The following is an 18,620-nucleotide window of genomic DNA, read 5'->3' on the forward strand; positions in this document are numbered from 1 at the left end:
CATATATATAACACTGATATACAGAACAGGCTCCAGGTCAACTAGGACTACATAGAAAGTCTCTGTCTCAAAAAGGAGGAGGGCTGGGCATGGTGGCACACGCCTTTAATCCCAGCACTTGGGAGGCAGAGGCAGGCGGATTTCTGAGTTCGAGGCCATCCTGATCTACAAAGTGAGCTCCAGGACAGCCAGGGCTACACAGAGAAACCCTGTCTTGAAAAAACAAAACAAAACAAAACAAACAAACAAAAACAAGAAGAAGAAGAGGAGGAGGGGGGAGGGGGAGGGGGAGGGGAAGAAAAAAAATGTGTGTTCAGTGCTATTATTCTGCCTGCCTTAGACAAGTTTCACCTTCTGTGACAATCATCTCTCACACAGTACAGAGAGGCAGACTGCCTTTACTGTCTTTGGAGAGAGGAAGGAAGAATCTGCCTCTTCTTGGACCTTTCCCCCTGGAATCCCTCCCTCTCCTGACATGGCGGCATGCCTATTGAGGCTAATTCAGTCCCAGGTCATGCTGGACTCTATGAAAAGAGCCTCATCTCCATGGCTAATTGAGCTGCACTCCAGGCTCAGCTCCTTCATCAGGTAGGACTGAGGCCTGGGGCAGGCCCCGTCAGCTTCCTGAGCCTTCCTTAGCCCCCTCTGCATGGCAAGAGGCACTGATGACTAGAGAAAACAAACAAACAAACAAACAAACAAACAGCTATGCTTTGAATCATGCATGAAATCCAAGCACTGGGAAACTGATGCAGGAGGATTGCTCTGAGTTCCTGGCCAGCTAGAGTTAACAGTGTGAGACCCTGTCTCCAAACAAGCAAATAGATAATAGAAATCACCACTCAACAGGCTAAAAGACCAACAGTGTGACTGGCACTCTCTCCAGTCAAGAATGAATCCTAGAGCAAGATCAAGTAAGGGGGTCGGGGGGGGGGCAGTAAGGGGGCTTTCCTGGAAACTGCAGACACAGTGAAAGTTTTCAGCCACGGTCACCTGGTGTGTTTGAAGTACAATTTAGAAAGATGACCATTCACACTCCTTTTGGTTTGGGTCTAGCTCTTCATCAGCATGGATCCTGTGTTGTGCTCTGTCATACAGAAACGATAAGCTACCTCCCACCTGTGGATAGGATAGCAAATCTGACTCAGCCCCCACCCCCACTTCCCCTGTAAGACCCAGCAGTTTGCTCTGCAGTTCTTTGGTGGTTTTCCAGAAGTATTTGCTACCTCTGTCCCTCCCCGCTCCCAGTCCCTTGGTGGAAGGGAAATTAGGTTCAGCAAAGCAGCCTGCACAGGGCCATTTCTTTGTAAGTCACCACTGTTAGAGGATGTTGGCACAGATGCGCTTCACCAGCTGGTTTAAATACCTATGTGACAGTGCCTACGTGCTCCTGCAGAGCAGTCCTGACGGTATCCGTGGGCTGGCATCTGGCTTTGCCTATGCCTTTACTTTGTACAATTTGAGTCTGAGGAAGCCCCTTTTTATGAGATTGTACCCAGTTCTTTTGGCAAGTGCTCCCTGTTGTCCCATCATGTGGCACACAGCTTTCCTGCCCTTCTCAGATCCCCTTTGCTTAGCCATCGGGACTCCCCCGCACACGCGCGCGCGCACGCACGCACACACACACACACACACACCCTTGCCAGCTTGTCAGGTCTTCAGGCTCAGCAGGCAGGATGCCATGATTCTCTGAAGTAAGCCTGCTGACAGGCCAAGCATTCACATTCACAAGGCTGTTTTCAGAGAAATACTCAACTTGGGAACTAAGCCTTTTTTATCCTTCTCCTCCCTTTCAGCCCAAAGTATGAAAACATCTTTTGCGTACTTGCCTGGAAAAGGATTTCTAAAGAGAAAAATGCCACCCATGCCCTGTGATTGCAGTAATTTGGTGTTTAAAAGCACAGCAAAGGGGAAAGGGGGTGGGGGGAATCGAGAACAGAACAGAAAAGATTAAAAAGCTTGGGAGGGGGGCACTCTCTGAACCAGCCAGCGTGGTGACCCTAGTGTGCAATGCACTGACTTTCCCCTCGTCTCAGAAAACACACATGTTGGTTCGGTTCCTTAGAATGTTGGGGGACAGGAAGCAGAAGAGGCAGTTGCCCAGACCCAAGGCTCAGATGGGGGTGTCATTCTTCAGGACACCTTATACTGAGCCCTAGGCTTCTCGTTTTTCACTTCCCGTTCAGTAGAGGCCTGCTTCCCTACCTCCTGGCTAGAGTCTCCCTTGTCCACTCTGAACATATAAAGTCATTCTTTGGGGATAGCCCTAGAGAAAGCCCAAGCAGGATGCCTTGTCCTGAATCCCCGAAGATTTCTTTCTTATGGGACGGTTTCTGCAATACTATTGCAGTCTTCATGTTTGGGGAGGGACACTGATGGAGCCACAGATCTGCTTATACCTGATGAGGTTTGCACTCTCCAGGCTCTGTCCTGTGAGTGACTGGAGACAAAGCAAGAGCAGTTTCAGTTTTAAGAGTAAGATGGGCTTGCCTGGCATAGCAACCTATTCAGCAATAACATGGTGTCCTTTCCATCCTTGACAGACTGTGGGATGTCACAAGTCCCAGTAAAGAGCTAATAGGAAGGGAACCATTTTTCTCAGAGGGTCTAAATGTTCAGGGAGAATTCAACATTAACCTAGGGGAAGAGGAACCAGGAGAACCCGTCCCCAGACTAAACAGGCACATCTTAGGACTTTGGGGACAGGGGACAGGGGACAGGGAGAGCTACTATGTGAGGCCCACATGCAGCTTATAGGGATATGACAACATGGGCATGTCCTCGTGCCACTGACGATAACTAACGCCCACTGGAAGACAGGGAGCAGGGCCAGCAGCAGGCCTGGCAGATGCACCCTTAAGGAAAGAACAACAGAACGAGGCTTCACACGCTGCTCTAAAGCAGGTATATACAGTCCCGCTCCCATTGGTGCTGGAGTCTACAATAGGCTGAGATATGAGGGGTGAAGAAGCCAGCCAGGTAGTGTGGACATCCCTCGAAGAAGTAGTTCTTCTGTAGTTCACCTGAATGTAGTTCTTATCCCAGTTCTCTGGGTGAAAGGTTAATGTGAAAAAGGCCCTCTTAGGTACAGAGCAGAATGTACCTAATCAGACAACAGGCACTCGGCCCTCTCCAGTTGGATTCCTCCCGAAGCACTTAGCTTTTTCCTGCATGACTGAAGCTAAGACTAGAGAGGAAGTGTGTGACCCCTGAGTAGACAGCGGAGAGAGGTGTCTGAGTAGGACACCTAGCCTCATTCTGACACCCTTAAAGAGAGCATCAAGACCCAAAGCCATGCAAGGAGGATGAGGACACGCCCCCACCTCTGGCGTCACCCATCTTCCTGCCACCCCAGCCCCAGCTCAACCACCCAGCTCTCCTGGGCACAGAACGGATGAGTCATTCACGAGGCTGAAGTCATTAACTCAGGAAGGAAGCCACGCTAGCTGCCTCCTTCTCTCTCAGCTCTTGCTGCCCTTGCAAAACACATGAGTAACCAGACATTCCCAGAGACCTCGTTAAGACTATTGCCAAGAGAGGTGTCTGGAGCTCATCAGCTAGTAGAGAAGCCACGCTACAGGCCTTGAATCATGCTGGACCCAGGGGAAAGCAAGGCCAAACTTGTCTGAATCCAGCGTTGCATCACAGAGCTGAGCAAGGAGAGAGGCTTACCCCATCACCCAGCCGGGCTGCCCCACCCACAGCTGTAGCTGGGACTGTCCCTTTCGGTGGTGCCCCCACTACATCTGGGACTTGGGGAGTCTCAGGGGATAAGAGACAGGAATCTTATGAGGGACACTAGACAATAGGCAGGGCTCAGTGGTCCCGTCTGACAGAAACCAAAGCCCACAATGGCAGTGACACTTGCCCAAAGTCAAACAATTAATTAGCAAACTAAGGACAGAAACATTTACCCCTCAAAGTTCTGTCCCCCACAATCTTCACTGCACCAGATTACAGTGACAGATAATGTCAAGTTTGTCATTAAAACAATGAACAAGCAAACAGGCAAACAAACAAACAAACTCAAAACCACCCAAGGTCTATCAGTAGGCAAAAAAATTGAGCCAGTTGTTGTAGCACACTGATAGGATATGCCAGAAGATGGAGGCAGGAGGATCATGAGTCCAATGCCAACCTGGGCTAATCATTTTGGGAAACTGGGCAGATGGCTCAGTGGTTAAGAGCATTGGCTGCTCTTCCAGAAGACCCAAGTTCAGTTCTCAGTACCCACATAGTATCTCACAACAGTCCCAGGGGATCCAATGCCTTCTGGCCTGGATAAACACATGTGGTACATATCCAAACATGCAGGTAAAATACCCATACACATAAAAGAAAAAAGAAAAAATTAACGGTTAAATAAAAGGAAATGCTAATGGGCCATGTACCAAGATTGGTGTGGGGCTAGAGAGAAAGAACCTAGAGAGATGGCTCAGCAGCTTAGAGCACTGACTGCTATTCAAGAAGACTAGGGTTCAAATCCCAGCACCCACATGGCACCTCTGTCCTTCCAACTATCAGCACCTCCAAGATCTGACACTCTCACACAGAAGTACATGCAGGCAAAACGCCAATGCACATAAAATAAAATGTAAAAATTTAACAAAAGAAGAAATTTACAATGACTGGCACTGCTCTCTGTGTTCCTGTACGGAGCGTCCCCGTAACAAGTATAGGAGTTATGAAATGACCATGCAGCAGCCCTTCTGCGTGAGTTGCCACCATTTTGATAAAGGAAACACACACACACACACTCTTTATAATAGCTAATGCTGGGAGTGGGTTGGACGGCTGGGGTCGTTAGTAGCAATACTAGTTCTTTTCAGAAACTGCTCTCCCTGACAGGTGCTCAGCATCAGTCAGCTCACCTTGCAGAGCTCAGCCAGCCACGCACCTGGGAGCTTTTCCTGGTACCAGGCGCGTCAATCCTCACAGCCTTGGTTTCCAGATGCGTAGAGCTCTGCTGTGGCTCCCTGAAGGCCCTTAGGTGACACAAGAGCACAAAGAACCTGGAAGACAATGACTTTCCCTAGTTGTGACACATATAGACCCCGAGTGTTATCAGCCATTCTCCTTGTTTAAGCCACCTGACTCTCTGTGAACATTGACGGGCAGGCCGGGACGGCAATGTCAGGCAAGGACATCTGTGCAGGGTCAAGGTGACACTATAGGACAAATGGCTTCTTGGCTCCTACTCTAGTACTCACAAGGAGGGGCCACCTGAGCCGTATCTGAGGCCCACAGAGTGAGAACTGGGGTAGACCTGAAGCTTCTGGTGATAGAAGGAAAGAAGTACCCCTCAAAATGACCTCCCCATAGAGGTCCCTGGAAAACTCTACCAGAAACTTCTACTGCTGTCTTTCACACGTACACAGCATACACACACACACACACACACACACATACACACACCAGAGTCCACCTCTCCATGCCCATCTCATAGATAAGGAAACAGAGGCTCAGAGAGAAGGGAATACTTGAAACTCCAGATTCAAAGCCAAAGCCTCTGTCCATCTAATTGGATTCTCAACCTTCCTAATGCGGCAACCCTTTCACACAGTTCCTCAGGCTCTGGTGATGACTGCCTCCCCCCACCACCATAAAATGATTTTCAGAATTCTTTTGAAGCAGCAATTACAGATTGCTACTCCCTAACTGTAATGTTGTTACTTTTAGGAATCATAAATTAAAATAAATATCCGTGTTTTCTGACGATCTCCCGTGAAAGGGTCATTTGACACCCCCTCAAAGGGGTCAGGACCCACAGGTTGAGAACTACCCGTGTAGCTCCATGGTCCTTGGATCATGAGCACAGCCAGTCAGTATAGATTGACTATTGAGAAGCAGAGCCTGCACCCATGCTCACGAAAACTGGGAAACTTACCATTTAGGATACAAATACTTATGATGTGAACGGAAGGAAACTCCAGGGCCGTGCCACAGGGTGACTAGGATTTGATTAGGGAATAGCTGCAGTCGAGGGGAATCAAACTATTAGGGGCTATTAATTAGACATTCAGACCTCTTACCCTAATTTTCCAGCTTCTCCACCCTTCCTCCCCAGCTGTGTCACCGCTAGTGTGACACACGATTGATGTCCTGTCTCCCAGCCTGGGCAACCTTGTGTGCGAACTGCAATACTCTCCTGTTGCTTATCCTTCATATTGACCATGCATATTTGTGGGAGGACAATCCTTTTTTTTTTTTTTTCCTGAGGTCCTTCCTCCTTTCATTGCTGTGCTCATTTGTTCATCAATTATTTACTGCATGTTCGTGTGCCAATCACACTGGTGGTATCACAGAATTTAGAATAATTTTCTTTAAAAGAACCAGAGAGAAAAAGTTACTCCCAAACGCTAAGGTGAGATCTCTTCTAAGCAACGGATGCACTAGAGAAGAATGGATTTTTATTAATGCTATTATTTATTAATTCTTCTGTCTTGGATTTTCCCTCAGTCACCGGAATGCAATCAATAAATGGCAACATTTTCCTGTCTGATGTTCTTTAGACTGCATTGCAGAGGCATGGAGTTTTAATTTCATATGCATTAGTTTCTGGGTCTTGGGTGTCTGTCCCTTGTCCCCTGCCCCCCCCCCCCCAAGCAGATAAATGAGGTTCTAAACTTTGAATAATAAGGCTTAACAGTGAGGCGCTTTTTCAAAAGAGAATCATTTCTCAGTCCTCATTTGTTAATCTCTCTTGGTAACATTATGAGTTTGTGCAGCATGCCCCAAGGCAAGCTAAGCTTTCCCAGGACAATTAAAGTTACTTAATTATTAAAAAACTGTGTGTGCTGCTGCTCAGAGAGAAAGAGGCAGGCAGACCCGGCTCCCACAGCCCCCACAGGAGTGACCGGACACTGTGGGAACCTGGTTACTTTCCCGCACCATTGTAATTCTTTCAATATAATCTATGAAAATCCCCTTCGTGCCGCCTGGCCTGTCCCACCCCTGCATGAATGATTTAGGGGCTGAGGCTACTGAGCCCAGCCTGCAGGCTCCTCAAGCCTCCCTCAGGGCTGACTCTGGCTTCTTCAGGCCCACGGAGAAGAGGCCAAGAAAGATCACAGGCCCCTGTCTGGACAACTAGAGAGAGGGCTCTGGACAACGTGAGTCTTTAGTGCCAGTGAGCTCCTGCTGGGCCATTTTTCCTTGGGCCATTACCTATTCTAGAAAGGGCTGAAGGGAGGAGGCTGCCCTGGCTAGGAAGGTTCCCTGTACGCAGAAATTTCACTCAGCCATTTCTCTAGGTGTTTTTTTTTTTTTTTTTTTTTTTTTAAATATGGAGTGATGAAACTGGAGGTGTCCCTTGGTCTGATGGTAGTACCCACGGGCCCTGGACACATCAGTCCTGTGTCCTGGATTTATAGATGAAGGCAGCTGTTCTTGCTAATCCTTCCTGCCCCACCAGCTCCTCACCTTCAGTTGTACCAAGTCTCTAGAGGAGCCTAGCTCAATGGAAGTGTGTTGGATACACACCTGCACACACTCACGCATGTACACATGAATGCACGGACTCACCTACACCACCTCCAGCATTTAGAATCATATAGTTTCTACATATTACAAAAGCAAGAACAGATGCAATTGATTTGTCACATATTTTGTATTGCTGATATATTTAAAATACAATTTGACTTGCAATCAGTTCTTTTTTTAAAAAAAGTATTAAATAAGATGGTTTACATTTTACAATTAACTCTTCAAAGTCTAGTTTGCATTTTACTTTTGTAGCCAATCTTGGCGAGACCAGCCAGATTTCAGAGGTGGAATTGCATTGTGGTTAGCGGTAGCAATGCACAGGGCTCACTTTCCTTCATATCCCATCATGCCTCGATACTCCCTGTTACTATGACAACAAAAGACTCCTCCAAAATGCTGGAGCCTGACTCCTCGGATACTAAAGGCATGTTCCCCAGCACATGGGAGAACACTATGGAGGCAAAAAGAGAGAAGCCAACCACAGACACTGTCACAGACTCTCCTGGGAGGAGAACATTAAATGATCAGAGCAGGCAGGGTACAAGCAGCATATGTGGAACCCTGTGCCACACACAGCTGCTTGTGAATGCTTAAACCTTCTGTCTGAGTCATCCTGAGAAGTGAGAATATCAGCAGGGACAACTAGACGAATTTAGGGAGAGGGAGGAGAGAGAAAAGACCGGTATGACTCATAATACACCCGTTGACTTTTGTCTTCGCGCTTTGTGAGTTTTGAGTACCAGATGAGATGGGTATTGAAAAAGCAATGCCTTGGTTAATGCACACATTGGCCGTAAGCCTGCCCTGCTTGTGGCTCCCATGCCCTCCTGCCCCCACTTCCCACAGCTGTGCGTCAGGAGCAGATGCAGGTCAGATCTGTGTTGTTGATGCTCGTCCACAATAAGAAGAGGGAAGCTTAGCACTGGCCCAGGGCAGACAGACATATCCGGTGACCCTAAAGGGCTTTTTTGTTTCTGGAGAGATAGTACTTTCCACTCTCATTCCTGTTCTCTCTCTGCCCCATCTCTGAGATCCCCATGACACCTGCTTGCAAGAGCTTCGTTCTCTCCCAAAAGAGCCTTTGTGGGTGGGTGGCCGGGAAGGGCCACCCTCCAGTATTCCCAGCATCCTTTCCAGAGACATCATGCTTCCCTGCCAGAGGCCCTCTCAGTCCTTGCTCCTCACATCTGCATGGCACACAGAGCAATCAAACTTTAAAAGAGAATAGAGGAGAGGCATATTGGCATCTGTGTGTCCGTGTGTGTCCGTGTCCGTAGGTGTGTGTGTGTGGTTCCCTCTGTGGCTCATTCTTTTCAGTAACTATGTGCCCTCGGGGTACAGCTGGGAATGAGAAGCTGTCCCCATGGCACTTACCATCCAGCAGGAGCAGCACAGGTCAAGTGAAAAAACAATCCACTTCTGTCTGTCACAGAGCGAGGAGGGAGAGCATGAGAAATTGAGGCCCATGACCATTGCTCTCGAGAACTGGCATTTCAGTTGAGTCAAGTCCAGAGACTGTCGGATGCGGCAGGTGAGACTCTCCTTGACCCGGCTTCCAAATGTTAGCTTGCTCTGTGTCTTTGAACAAGCCACATACCCTCTGTGGTTTTTGTTTGTTTTTCATTGTAGCCTTGGAGGTGCTAGAACCTGCTTTGTAGATCAGGTTGGCCGGCCTCAAACCCACAGACATCTACCTGCCTCTACCTCCCGAGTTCTGGGGTCAAAGGTGTGAGTCACCATGCCCAGCGCCCTTTACATGTTTTTTTGTTTTTTGGTTTTTTTTTTGTGGAAGCAAATTTTAAAACACAGTAAAACATAGAAAATAATTAAACCAAATATATTTAAAATACCAAAAATAAAATACAGGGAATGTCTATAGCTGTTGAGCCCATGTGACATTATGGTAACATTTGACCCCATTTGCTAGATTGGCTTTTAAATGCCATCGCTTGGTGTTTGCAGGAGATTGGTATCAACATCTGTGGGTGTTCAAGTTCCTTATATAAAAAGACACAGGAGCAGTGGGTGGCTGGAATCCCACTGTTCCAAAAGCAGGGGCTTGAACCCAGGCACTTGAGACCAACTCAGATAGCAACCTCCTGTCTCAAAAGAGAAATGTATGAATTATTTAAATGGCATAGAATTTGCATAAAGCCTAAGTACATCCTCTTTCAGGTGTCTCTAGCTTACTTACAGTACCTCATACTGTATGACTATTATATAAATGATATTTATGGGCTGGAGAGATGGCTCCATGGTTAAGAGCACTGACTAGTCTTCCAGAGATCCTGAGTTCAATTCCCAGCAACCTCATGGTGGCTCACAACCATCTGTAATGGGATCCGATGCTCTCTTCTGGTGTGCCTAAAGACAGCTACAGTGTACTCGTATATATAAATAAATAAATCTTTAAAAATAAATAAATAAATGATATTTATACTATATCGTTAGGAAATAATAAAGGCAGGGAAAAATTGGTACACATTCAGATCAGATTTCAAATATTTTCTAGCCATGGTTGAATCCATAGAAGCAGAGGCAGGGTATAGAGGACACACACACACACACACACATACACACACCAAGTAATAGACATGTGTACATACTCATGCATACACACAATTTGAGGTCCACAGATCCTCAGAGCTACACCCCCTCTGAATTCTGTATGTCAATGGGTGCAGAAGGCTTACCCATCATTCTCTGCCTGCCAGGCCTTCAAGTCCTATAGATCAAAGACCTGGGTATCTGGAGCAAAGCTGGTACTCTCTTTTTATAAAGTGCTGAAAATTAATACGTGAAAATGAACCCAGGCATAGTGGTGCATGCCTTTAATCCCAGCACTTGGGAAGCAGACAGAGGTAGGCTCTGTGAGTTTCAGTCCAGCCTGGCCTACATAGTGAGTTCCAAACAACCAGAGCTACATAATGAGATCCTGTCTCAAAAATAAAGGAATAGAGGAAGAAAGAAAGAAAGAAAGAAAGAAAGGAAGAAAGAAAGAGAGAGAGAGAGAGAGAGAGAGAGAGAGAGAGAGAAAGAAAGAAAGAAAAGAAAAGAAAAGAAAAGAAAAGAAAAGAAAAGAAAAGAAAAGAAAAGAAAAGTATCTATGTACCCATGCAGACACTAGTCTCAGCCCATACAAAATCCACCCTCCCTCCCCTATAGCCAGGCCTGGACAGAGGTAGGACTGGCAATATTTCCTCAAAGCCAAACAGACTAAAGCCCTGGGGGCCCCATTTCTGATTTACCACATTAAAGGAGGCATCCAGAAGGACACTGTGGCCAACCCAGTGATAGGCTCCTTCCCCTTCATGGATTGGCTGCAGTCCAGTACAGAAACTGGTTCCTTGCGGGAGGCCTGCATCCAGGCAACCTGCAGAGATGAGATGGAGGGGCAATGCTGGTTCTCTCAGCAGGTCTGGAGCACTAGCCCTTAATGCAAGCCATAAATCCACATGGAAAGTTTGTTGCCAAGACCAAGCCGTTAACACACTTCGTCCCCACTGTGACCTCCCAAGGGATGGCCCACAGGGCATGAGACCTGCAAAATCAGTTCCTGCCCAGGGATGAGAAGTCAGAACTGAGAACCAAGGCTGAGAATCTCTCCTCTCTCTCTCTCTCTCTCTCTCTCTCTCTCTCTCTCTCTCTCTCTCTCTCTCTCCCCCCCGCCTCCCTCCCTCCTTCCCTCCCTCCCTCTTTCTCTGATCTTGAAATCTTGAACTCAGTATATAGTTGCACCTACCTCCTGAGGGCTAGGGTTACATGTATTGACCAATGTGCCCAACTTAGGAGTGTAAGTACCCTACCCGCTGAGCCTCATCCCGAGCTTAGAGACCATGTTTTTAAGAGCTTCCTGGGTGATGATCCACTGGGCTTAGCAACTGCTGGCCTACATGCCTTCTGAGGTGTGCTGATATTCTCCAACAGTATGGAAGAGAAGCAAGATAAAGGGTTGAAAAAGAATTGCATAGTGTTGTGTGTGGGTTCCAGAAAGGTACACACAACAGTGTTCCTAGTTGAGGAACATTAGTCAGGCTCTTTGTTGGTGAGAAGTCCAAAAAACCTCAGCAAATTGAAAAAAGTTTCAATTCCCAGGGATGCAATCTGGGGTCCTCAGAGGGAGCCACTGCCGATGGTCCCTTTAGTCACTGATGGCCCCCGATTTAGGGAAAATGATCTAGAGCTGAGTCAGCTTCTGGGACTCAGAGCTGGAGTAGACAACAAAGCCAGAACTGAGCCGGCCTCTGAAACTCTTCAAGGTCTCAGCCGTTGTAATAGAACTAACGTAGCAGCCAATCAGAATTTCACTCATGTCACTGCCTTGCTCCCTACCAATCATAATAGAATTTACCTAACCCTTCTGGAAAATTCCCCTAGCCCTGTCTATAAAGGGGACCTCAGAGTCCCTCTGAGGGTCACCTCTTTTGATGAATGGTTGACCCTTGCATGCTGGTAATTTCTGCAGAACAAATGCTCTTTGCTTTTACATACTATTTGAGTCTGGGGGGATCTTCCTTCAGCGATTCTTGAACCCTAACATTGGCAGCTGATGAACTCGGAAGGGCCACATGTGTGGCCAGCTGTTGAGTGTATACAAGGGTGGCCCCGAGCTCCTCTTACTCCCCAGGTATCCAAACCATCACGGAAGCACTGGTGTATCCCCGACCCTCAAATTCTCCCCAACTCTGAGTCGGGGAGGAAGCCAGAGAGGAGGCCAAAAACCCTGGCTTCTGTTCCAGTTGCCCTCCCAAACATGGCTCCTGGAGGAAAGGGGAGGGCAAGAAGCTTGCTGGAGCCCAGCTGTGGGTGAGGCCAGGTGCACAGGGCCAGCCCCAGGCAGCAGCCTTCAGGCTGCAGCAAGCTGGCAAATGTTCTGTTCCTGACTCATCAGCATGAGCCTGAGCGGCAGCCTGGCACTCCCCCATGACCCACAGGCTGCACACCTTGTGGGAGGCTTATTTTCTTTTCCTCCAGTTACGCACACTCCTCCATGGGATCACAGCCTCCCTGTGGAGGTTTCTCCTTGAGTTTCTAGCCAAACACTCAAGACCTTTCCCTATAAGACCCCAGGGACCAAAACTTTTCCTCCTCTCCTCGCTTCAACCATTTTCCCCCACACCTATCTTCCTACCCCAACTCCATCTCCATACACACAGACTCTGCACCAGCCTAAACAGACAAGAGGGCTGAGAAAAAGAGGGAGGCAGGGAGGAAAAGAGAGGGGCGAACAGGAAGAGAAATGAAGGGAGGGAGGGAGGCATAGAGGAAAGGAGGGGTCCTGCACTAACTCTGTAATCAACCCCAGTTCCTACTTGGCCCTTGTATCTGATTTCTCCCTAGGGCACATTCCAGGAAAGCTCCCTGGTCAAGCCCAGTCCAGAGAGCTTCCTTGTAAGGCCCCAGCCCTCCAGGCTTCTCCTGCCAGAGGGCAGTAAGCCAAGAGTATGGATGGATGGACTAACCGAACTTTAGAGTTGGTTCTCACACTGATGGGTGGGGGTGGGGTAAGAACTGAAAGAATAAACATCTCTCAGGATCCAAATGTGGCCTCTTCAAGATCTAGAGATGAGAGTCGCCTCCTCCAGCAGGGCTTCTCTCGAAGGCTGTGGCACCCAGCCACTGACACCTCTGAAGCACATTTGCCATCCATCCTCTACCGTCTCCTGTCATGAATACAGCCACTTGTTAGACAAGGGATCATGGGTGACAGACTTTGCAGTCAGACTTTCCAGATGAAACCCCACCTCTCCCATTTACAAATCAGGTGAATGGGCAAGACCGACTCAGCCTCCATTTCTTCTAAAGCTCAGGGGAAAAAAAAAAGGCATCAGAGGTTGGATGTAAAGACTGCTGCTTTCAGTGGTATCGATCATAGGGCTCTCGGTATTTCCCTATCTCATTTCCCAGAGGAGTCTGCTACTCCTTGCCTGTTGAAGTTGGGTGTGGCAATCTGACATCCTCTGGCCGATGAAGCATGAAGCAGCAGGTATCACTTCCTAGCAGATGCAGGACCCTCCACCCTCTCTTCCCCTGCTGCAGCTGTTTCTGCGAGCTAGAGTGAGTGGGTGGGTGTAGGTCAAAAGAGCAGGTGTCAGCAGGTTCTTTACTGAAGAGCAAAACCCTGAGGAATGGGTGTGTGTTGCCTCCAGCCACGAAGATTTGGGGACTGTTTGTTGTTACAGCGTTACCTAGTCCATCCTGACTATAATAAGACATCCTACATACAGGGAGGGCTCTCAGAACAGCTGTGTAAAGCCAACTGATTTATTTGTTTTTGTTTTATGTGTATGGGTGTTTTTGCCTGCATGTGTGTCTGTGCATCCTTTGTGTTTCTGGTGCCTTCAGATGCCAGAAAAGGGGGTTGGCTCTCCTGAAACTGGAATGTGTAAACCCAATAAGTATGTCATAATTGAATAGACACATGCACATATATGCATACACACACATTTCTTTTTTTTTTAAGATTTATTTATTTATTACATGTAAGTACACTGTAGCTGTCTTCAGACACACCAGAAGAGGGAGTCAGATCTTGTTAAGGATGGTTGTGAGCCACCATGTGGTTGCTGGGATTTGAACTAAGGACCTTTGGAAGAGCAGTCGGGTGCTCTTACCTGCTGAGCCATCTCACCAGCCCCTACATACACATTTCTAAGGATAGATATGTGGCCATGGGGCTACAGGGTGGAACCTTCCTGTCTTCAGTTTCTTTCTTCAGCTGATGTGAGGTCTAAGCTAGATTCTCCTGTTCTCAGCTCTGACGCTGACATAGCTTCATGAACAGAAGAGGCAGCTGCTTCTCTAGCCCTAGGCCCTTGGGAGGCTGGGTCACACCAAGATTCTTAGCTACCTAATGACTGAGGGACTGTCCTGTCTCCTTCAGTCTTCGTGATGCAGCCAGGGCAGATCACGCCTTCAGTGGTGGGAAAGCAACGTCCAAGCACCCTGCCAGATGAGAGACTCATATCTTAATCCAGCCAGGCCTGGTTCCTAATCTCTGGCTCTGTCTATGGCATTGTGCTGCTTGCCACATTCACAGCAAAGATCCACTTGGAGCTCAAGGTCCTGGGTTACTTAAACACTGTTCACCTATGTCCCTATATACTGACAGGAGTCAATGACAGGGAAACACCTCACTCTGCGTCCAAATAGAGAGGGTGCACGCTGAGGGCAGTGGTGAAGAAAGAAGCCTTTGCCCTGATGTCCAAGCCAGAGATGGACAGATAACCCTTATTTGCAAGTTTGGTTAAATTTTAACTCAGCATCCAAGGGTGCTATCCAAGCAAAACAAGCAAAACAAAGTCCTTGCCTTTAGCTCAGTCACTGAGAACTAAGCAAGAAGAACCTGGCTACACAGCACACACTGCTGTCCTCAACTACCAAGAAGTCCTGATACCTCAGTCTTTGCTATGACCGCATTCCACAAGGAACCAAGACCCATGGTGGCCTGGAGGAGCCACCAAGAGCTCACCCTCTGGTCACTCCTTGCAGGCCTTGGTTTCTACTCATGCTGCCCCTGACACTTAGAACAGGAAGTGACTTTGCATCTTCATGCAGCCACATGGATGCACCCACTCCCTGTCTCACTGGCTGTGACCAAAGACTCCACATCACATTAGCCCTTCAGGAGATATGCTCCTTATACTCTTGGTTGATCCGGTGTGCAAGCTACCTTGTAGGGGGCACCTAAGAAGTCCTTTTTTTTGTATCCACATGGCATCTCCATTTCTGTCCCTTGTCCTATGGCTGGCAGCCACACACATCCCACTGCTAGGGGATGCTAGGGGAGAGAGACTGAGGCAAACCTCCCATGTTTCTACACGACAGCTTTGAAGACAAGCAACACACGTTTATAGCACAATGCCCAGTTAACATGGGGATAATCCCACGCTTTTTCAAAAAGTCCACACCCATTAATAACATATCTGGTGGCCTATTCCCTTATTTCCCTAATCTTCAAGATTTGGGGGAGGGGAGGGTTGTTTTGGTTGTTTTGTTTTGTTTTCTGAGACAGGGTTTCTCTGTTTAGCCCTGGCTGTCCTGGAACTCACTCTATAGACCAGGCTGGCTCCAAACTCAGAGAACCGACTGCCTCTGCTGCCCAAGTGCTGGACTAAAGTCATGTGCCACCACACCCAGCTTAGCATGATCTTAAAATTCTCAAGAAGTAGAATATGAAACCACCAATAAACCTCAGCCATGAGACTCCATGAGGAGTTTGAAGGAATATGCCTCTTAAATACATTAACAGTACAATACACATAATAGTACCTTGCATACGAAAGGCTCCGATGAAGGGCCAGACCTAAAGTAAACCAGACAGCTATCGCCACAGAACTAACCCAGGACAACCACTCTCATTGGATTTAACAGTCAAGGTGTGGTGGATTCACTGATCAAGCTGTGTGCAAATGTGCTATGGTTCTGCTGGTTCCCGTGAGACCCTGGGGCTCAGGTGTGCTGCCTTCCCCCTCTTAAAAACTACAGCGCCTTTGCTTGTGTTGCCCTCCGCCTAGGAGGATCTGCTTGGCCGCATTCACTCTGATAGAAGCTATTTACTTCTTCCTCAGGGAAGCCCTATGCTCGCTGCACTTTGTTGGAGTTCTTCTGAACTTCAAGGGGACCTCTTCAAGTTGTTCCTAAGCAGAGAATATATTTCACAAGCCTCAAGCCTTCCTTACAGTGCTGTTCAGCAAATGCCCGTCAACTGAATGATCCACTAGCTGGATGAAATACCTTTGCAATGATAAACTGCTTCATTCTGGGCCTCAAAGCATCCCTCATGTAGGAAAGAATAAATCTTCATTTTCAGATGAAAATGAGCTACAGGCTCCCTCCCACCGGGTCCCTCATGTTCAGTGTGTCAAATTTCAGTCCACAAAAGCCCTCTTTAGGTTTTAATGTGTCCACAGTTTTCCTGGAGAGCTTGGTAAGTAAGAGGCAGATTCCTACTTACCTAGAGTGAGGCCCAAGAGCTACACTTCTAGCAAATTCTCAGGGAACACCCATTTGCTGCTGAGGCAAGAACCTCCCTAGAGTTTAACTACCTAACAGGTGTCTGAGAAAAAAGAAAATGCTGGATTAGTTGGGGTATGTGGTTGCAGTTGGACCCTTTGGGACTGTAGCAAAGACAGGTAGACAGTAATATGCTGATTTTACTGAAGGGGAAAACATGATCAGAAAGACTAAAATGACCTTTCTATGGCATCCATCCTTCTGACCTCAGTCCAGAGGCATCCTGATTGTACTGCGATGCATGCTGGGAGATTCAGAGGGGAAGGCTCCAGGTCTTATCCTCAGAAAGGTGCGGAGTGCAAAGCATGGGAAACCAGGGTCTACAAACACAAACCTGAATAGGAGAGGAACCAGGAGTCCAGAGGTGAGCGAGCGTACGGCAGCCATCCCTCACAGAAAACTCCGCCGTGTCTTTCTTTATTACCTATGGCCCAATTAGACTGGAGATGGGGGTCGTCTTTGATCGGCCTCGTCCCTTTAAAAGAAAACAGGGAAAACGGTGGCTTTAGGATTTTTCTTTAAAGCCCTGAACCTCTTCAGTGGAAAGTGCTGCCCTTCCGACCTGTTGATGTAATTGCCGTAATTGAAGATTCCAGACCCCATGTGGGTGGACAGGGCCCCATTCATCCATCAGGTCAGCGAAGTGTAAACCTGCTGAGTCCTTCAGATGCCCTGGCCGCAGGCCCCCCCTCCTGCGCCCTCCTGTGCCCTCCTGCCCCCTCCTGCCCCCTCCTGCCCCCACGAACTAGGCTCCCCACAATGCCAGAGCAGCCGGGCCCAGGCTGGTCCCTCTCTAGATGTGGGAACAGTGCCTAATTAAGGGGTTTGTTCTCATCTCCATGGGGCCATCTTAACGCCTCCTGACAGTAATGAGAGACACACACGTGTGGAGCTAGAGGGGGAAGGGAAGGATGGCTTCCCTGCCACCTTAGCACCCTGTTAAACAGCAAGCCTAACACACACACACACACACACACACACACACACACACACTGCAGTTCTGCAGTAACCACCATCAAACCTTTATAGCTACAAGGAGTCCTCTCCAGTTCTGAAAGAGGAAGGAGCCAGGGAGAAGAAATAACTTACCCAGAGGGCGCATGGCAAGTCACTGTCACTGGGTCCCAGGTGTCCTGCTGCACCTCACAGCACTGACTTCCTCATGGAGGGAGGGGCTCTGCACTGCAGTCCCAGGAGAGCCCATTAGAGGGTGGGGGAGGAGCAGACAGGCTCATTCTCTAGAGTCACCTTGTCAGAGGGCCATGCCCATGTCAAAGCAGAATGGCCCTCCATGGGCTGGTTCTGCAAAGGCACGTGACAAAACCAACCTCAGAATGGGCCACTCCCTGCAGCCGCGAGCCTCGCCTCATCCTCCTGCCTCTTCTTTGCATTCCTGTCTAGCTTCCTACTCCTTCCTCTTTTCTCGCAACCCCTTATTCTGACAGCCCACCCGCACCTAAACAAGTAGGGTTCTTTGCTTTGTTTTGTTTTTTAGCTCTCGGCTTCTCCACTACGGTGTGCCCTCCAGCCAGCAGCACACACAATTTGCTCTCAGTTAACAGACATCCAGTATGATAAAAGTCTAGCTGATGCTCTCTCCAACCAATTCAAAGTCACATTAGTCCGTTTTTCTGAACACAGTTCTTACAGAGAGGGCCGAGGGAAGACGTGTGTTCCAGGTAGGACAGACATGCTGAAATTAACATGGGCTAAATTTCAGATCGCCCGGCCTGCTAAAGACAGTGAGTCAGGTACGATGCCACTCTCCTGTGGTCCCAGCCACCCAGAAGGCCCTTCACAACTCTGTAGAGAGGACACTTGAGCTCCCTAGTGCATACCAGAGGAAGACTGGAATGAATTTCTCCCAGCTTTCTCCCCTTGAGAGTGGATTGTATTTACCCACCCCCACCACCACCCTCCACCCCACACCCCGCTGACTAAGGGGCTCTGGGAAGCTGTCACTGCCCTTGGCTCCTGTGGTGTCACCAGAATGGAGTGGTTCCTTATTGTCTGTTCCCTAGTGGATTCCTGGAATAAGTCACCTGCTCAGGGAGTTGTCCCTCACTGGCCCCTCACTTCCACCACCAATCAGAATGGTCTCTCGCTGTTGCTATTCACCA

The 18,620-nt window shown here is 48.3% G+C and overlaps 1 long non-coding RNA gene across 1 annotated transcript; it reads right to left on the bottom strand.

The window, feature by feature from the left end:
• Positions 1-379: 379 nt before the first annotated feature.
• Positions 380-17,788, bottom strand: LOC110311177. The gene is made up of 4 exons (XR_002379929.1): positions 17,590-17,788; positions 16,835-16,975; positions 4,898-5,012; positions 380-1,119 (listed from the first exon to the last, which is right to left on the bottom strand). It is a non-coding gene; the product is annotated as an uncharacterized LOC110311177 (long non-coding RNA).
• Between the last annotated feature and the right edge of the window lie 832 nt (positions 17,789-18,620).

Source organism: Mus caroli, chromosome 16, assembly GCF_900094665.2.
Source record: "Mus caroli chromosome 16, CAROLI_EIJ_v1.1, whole genome shotgun sequence".
NCBI classification, from domain to species: domain Eukaryota; kingdom Metazoa; phylum Chordata; class Mammalia; order Rodentia; family Muridae; genus Mus; species Mus caroli.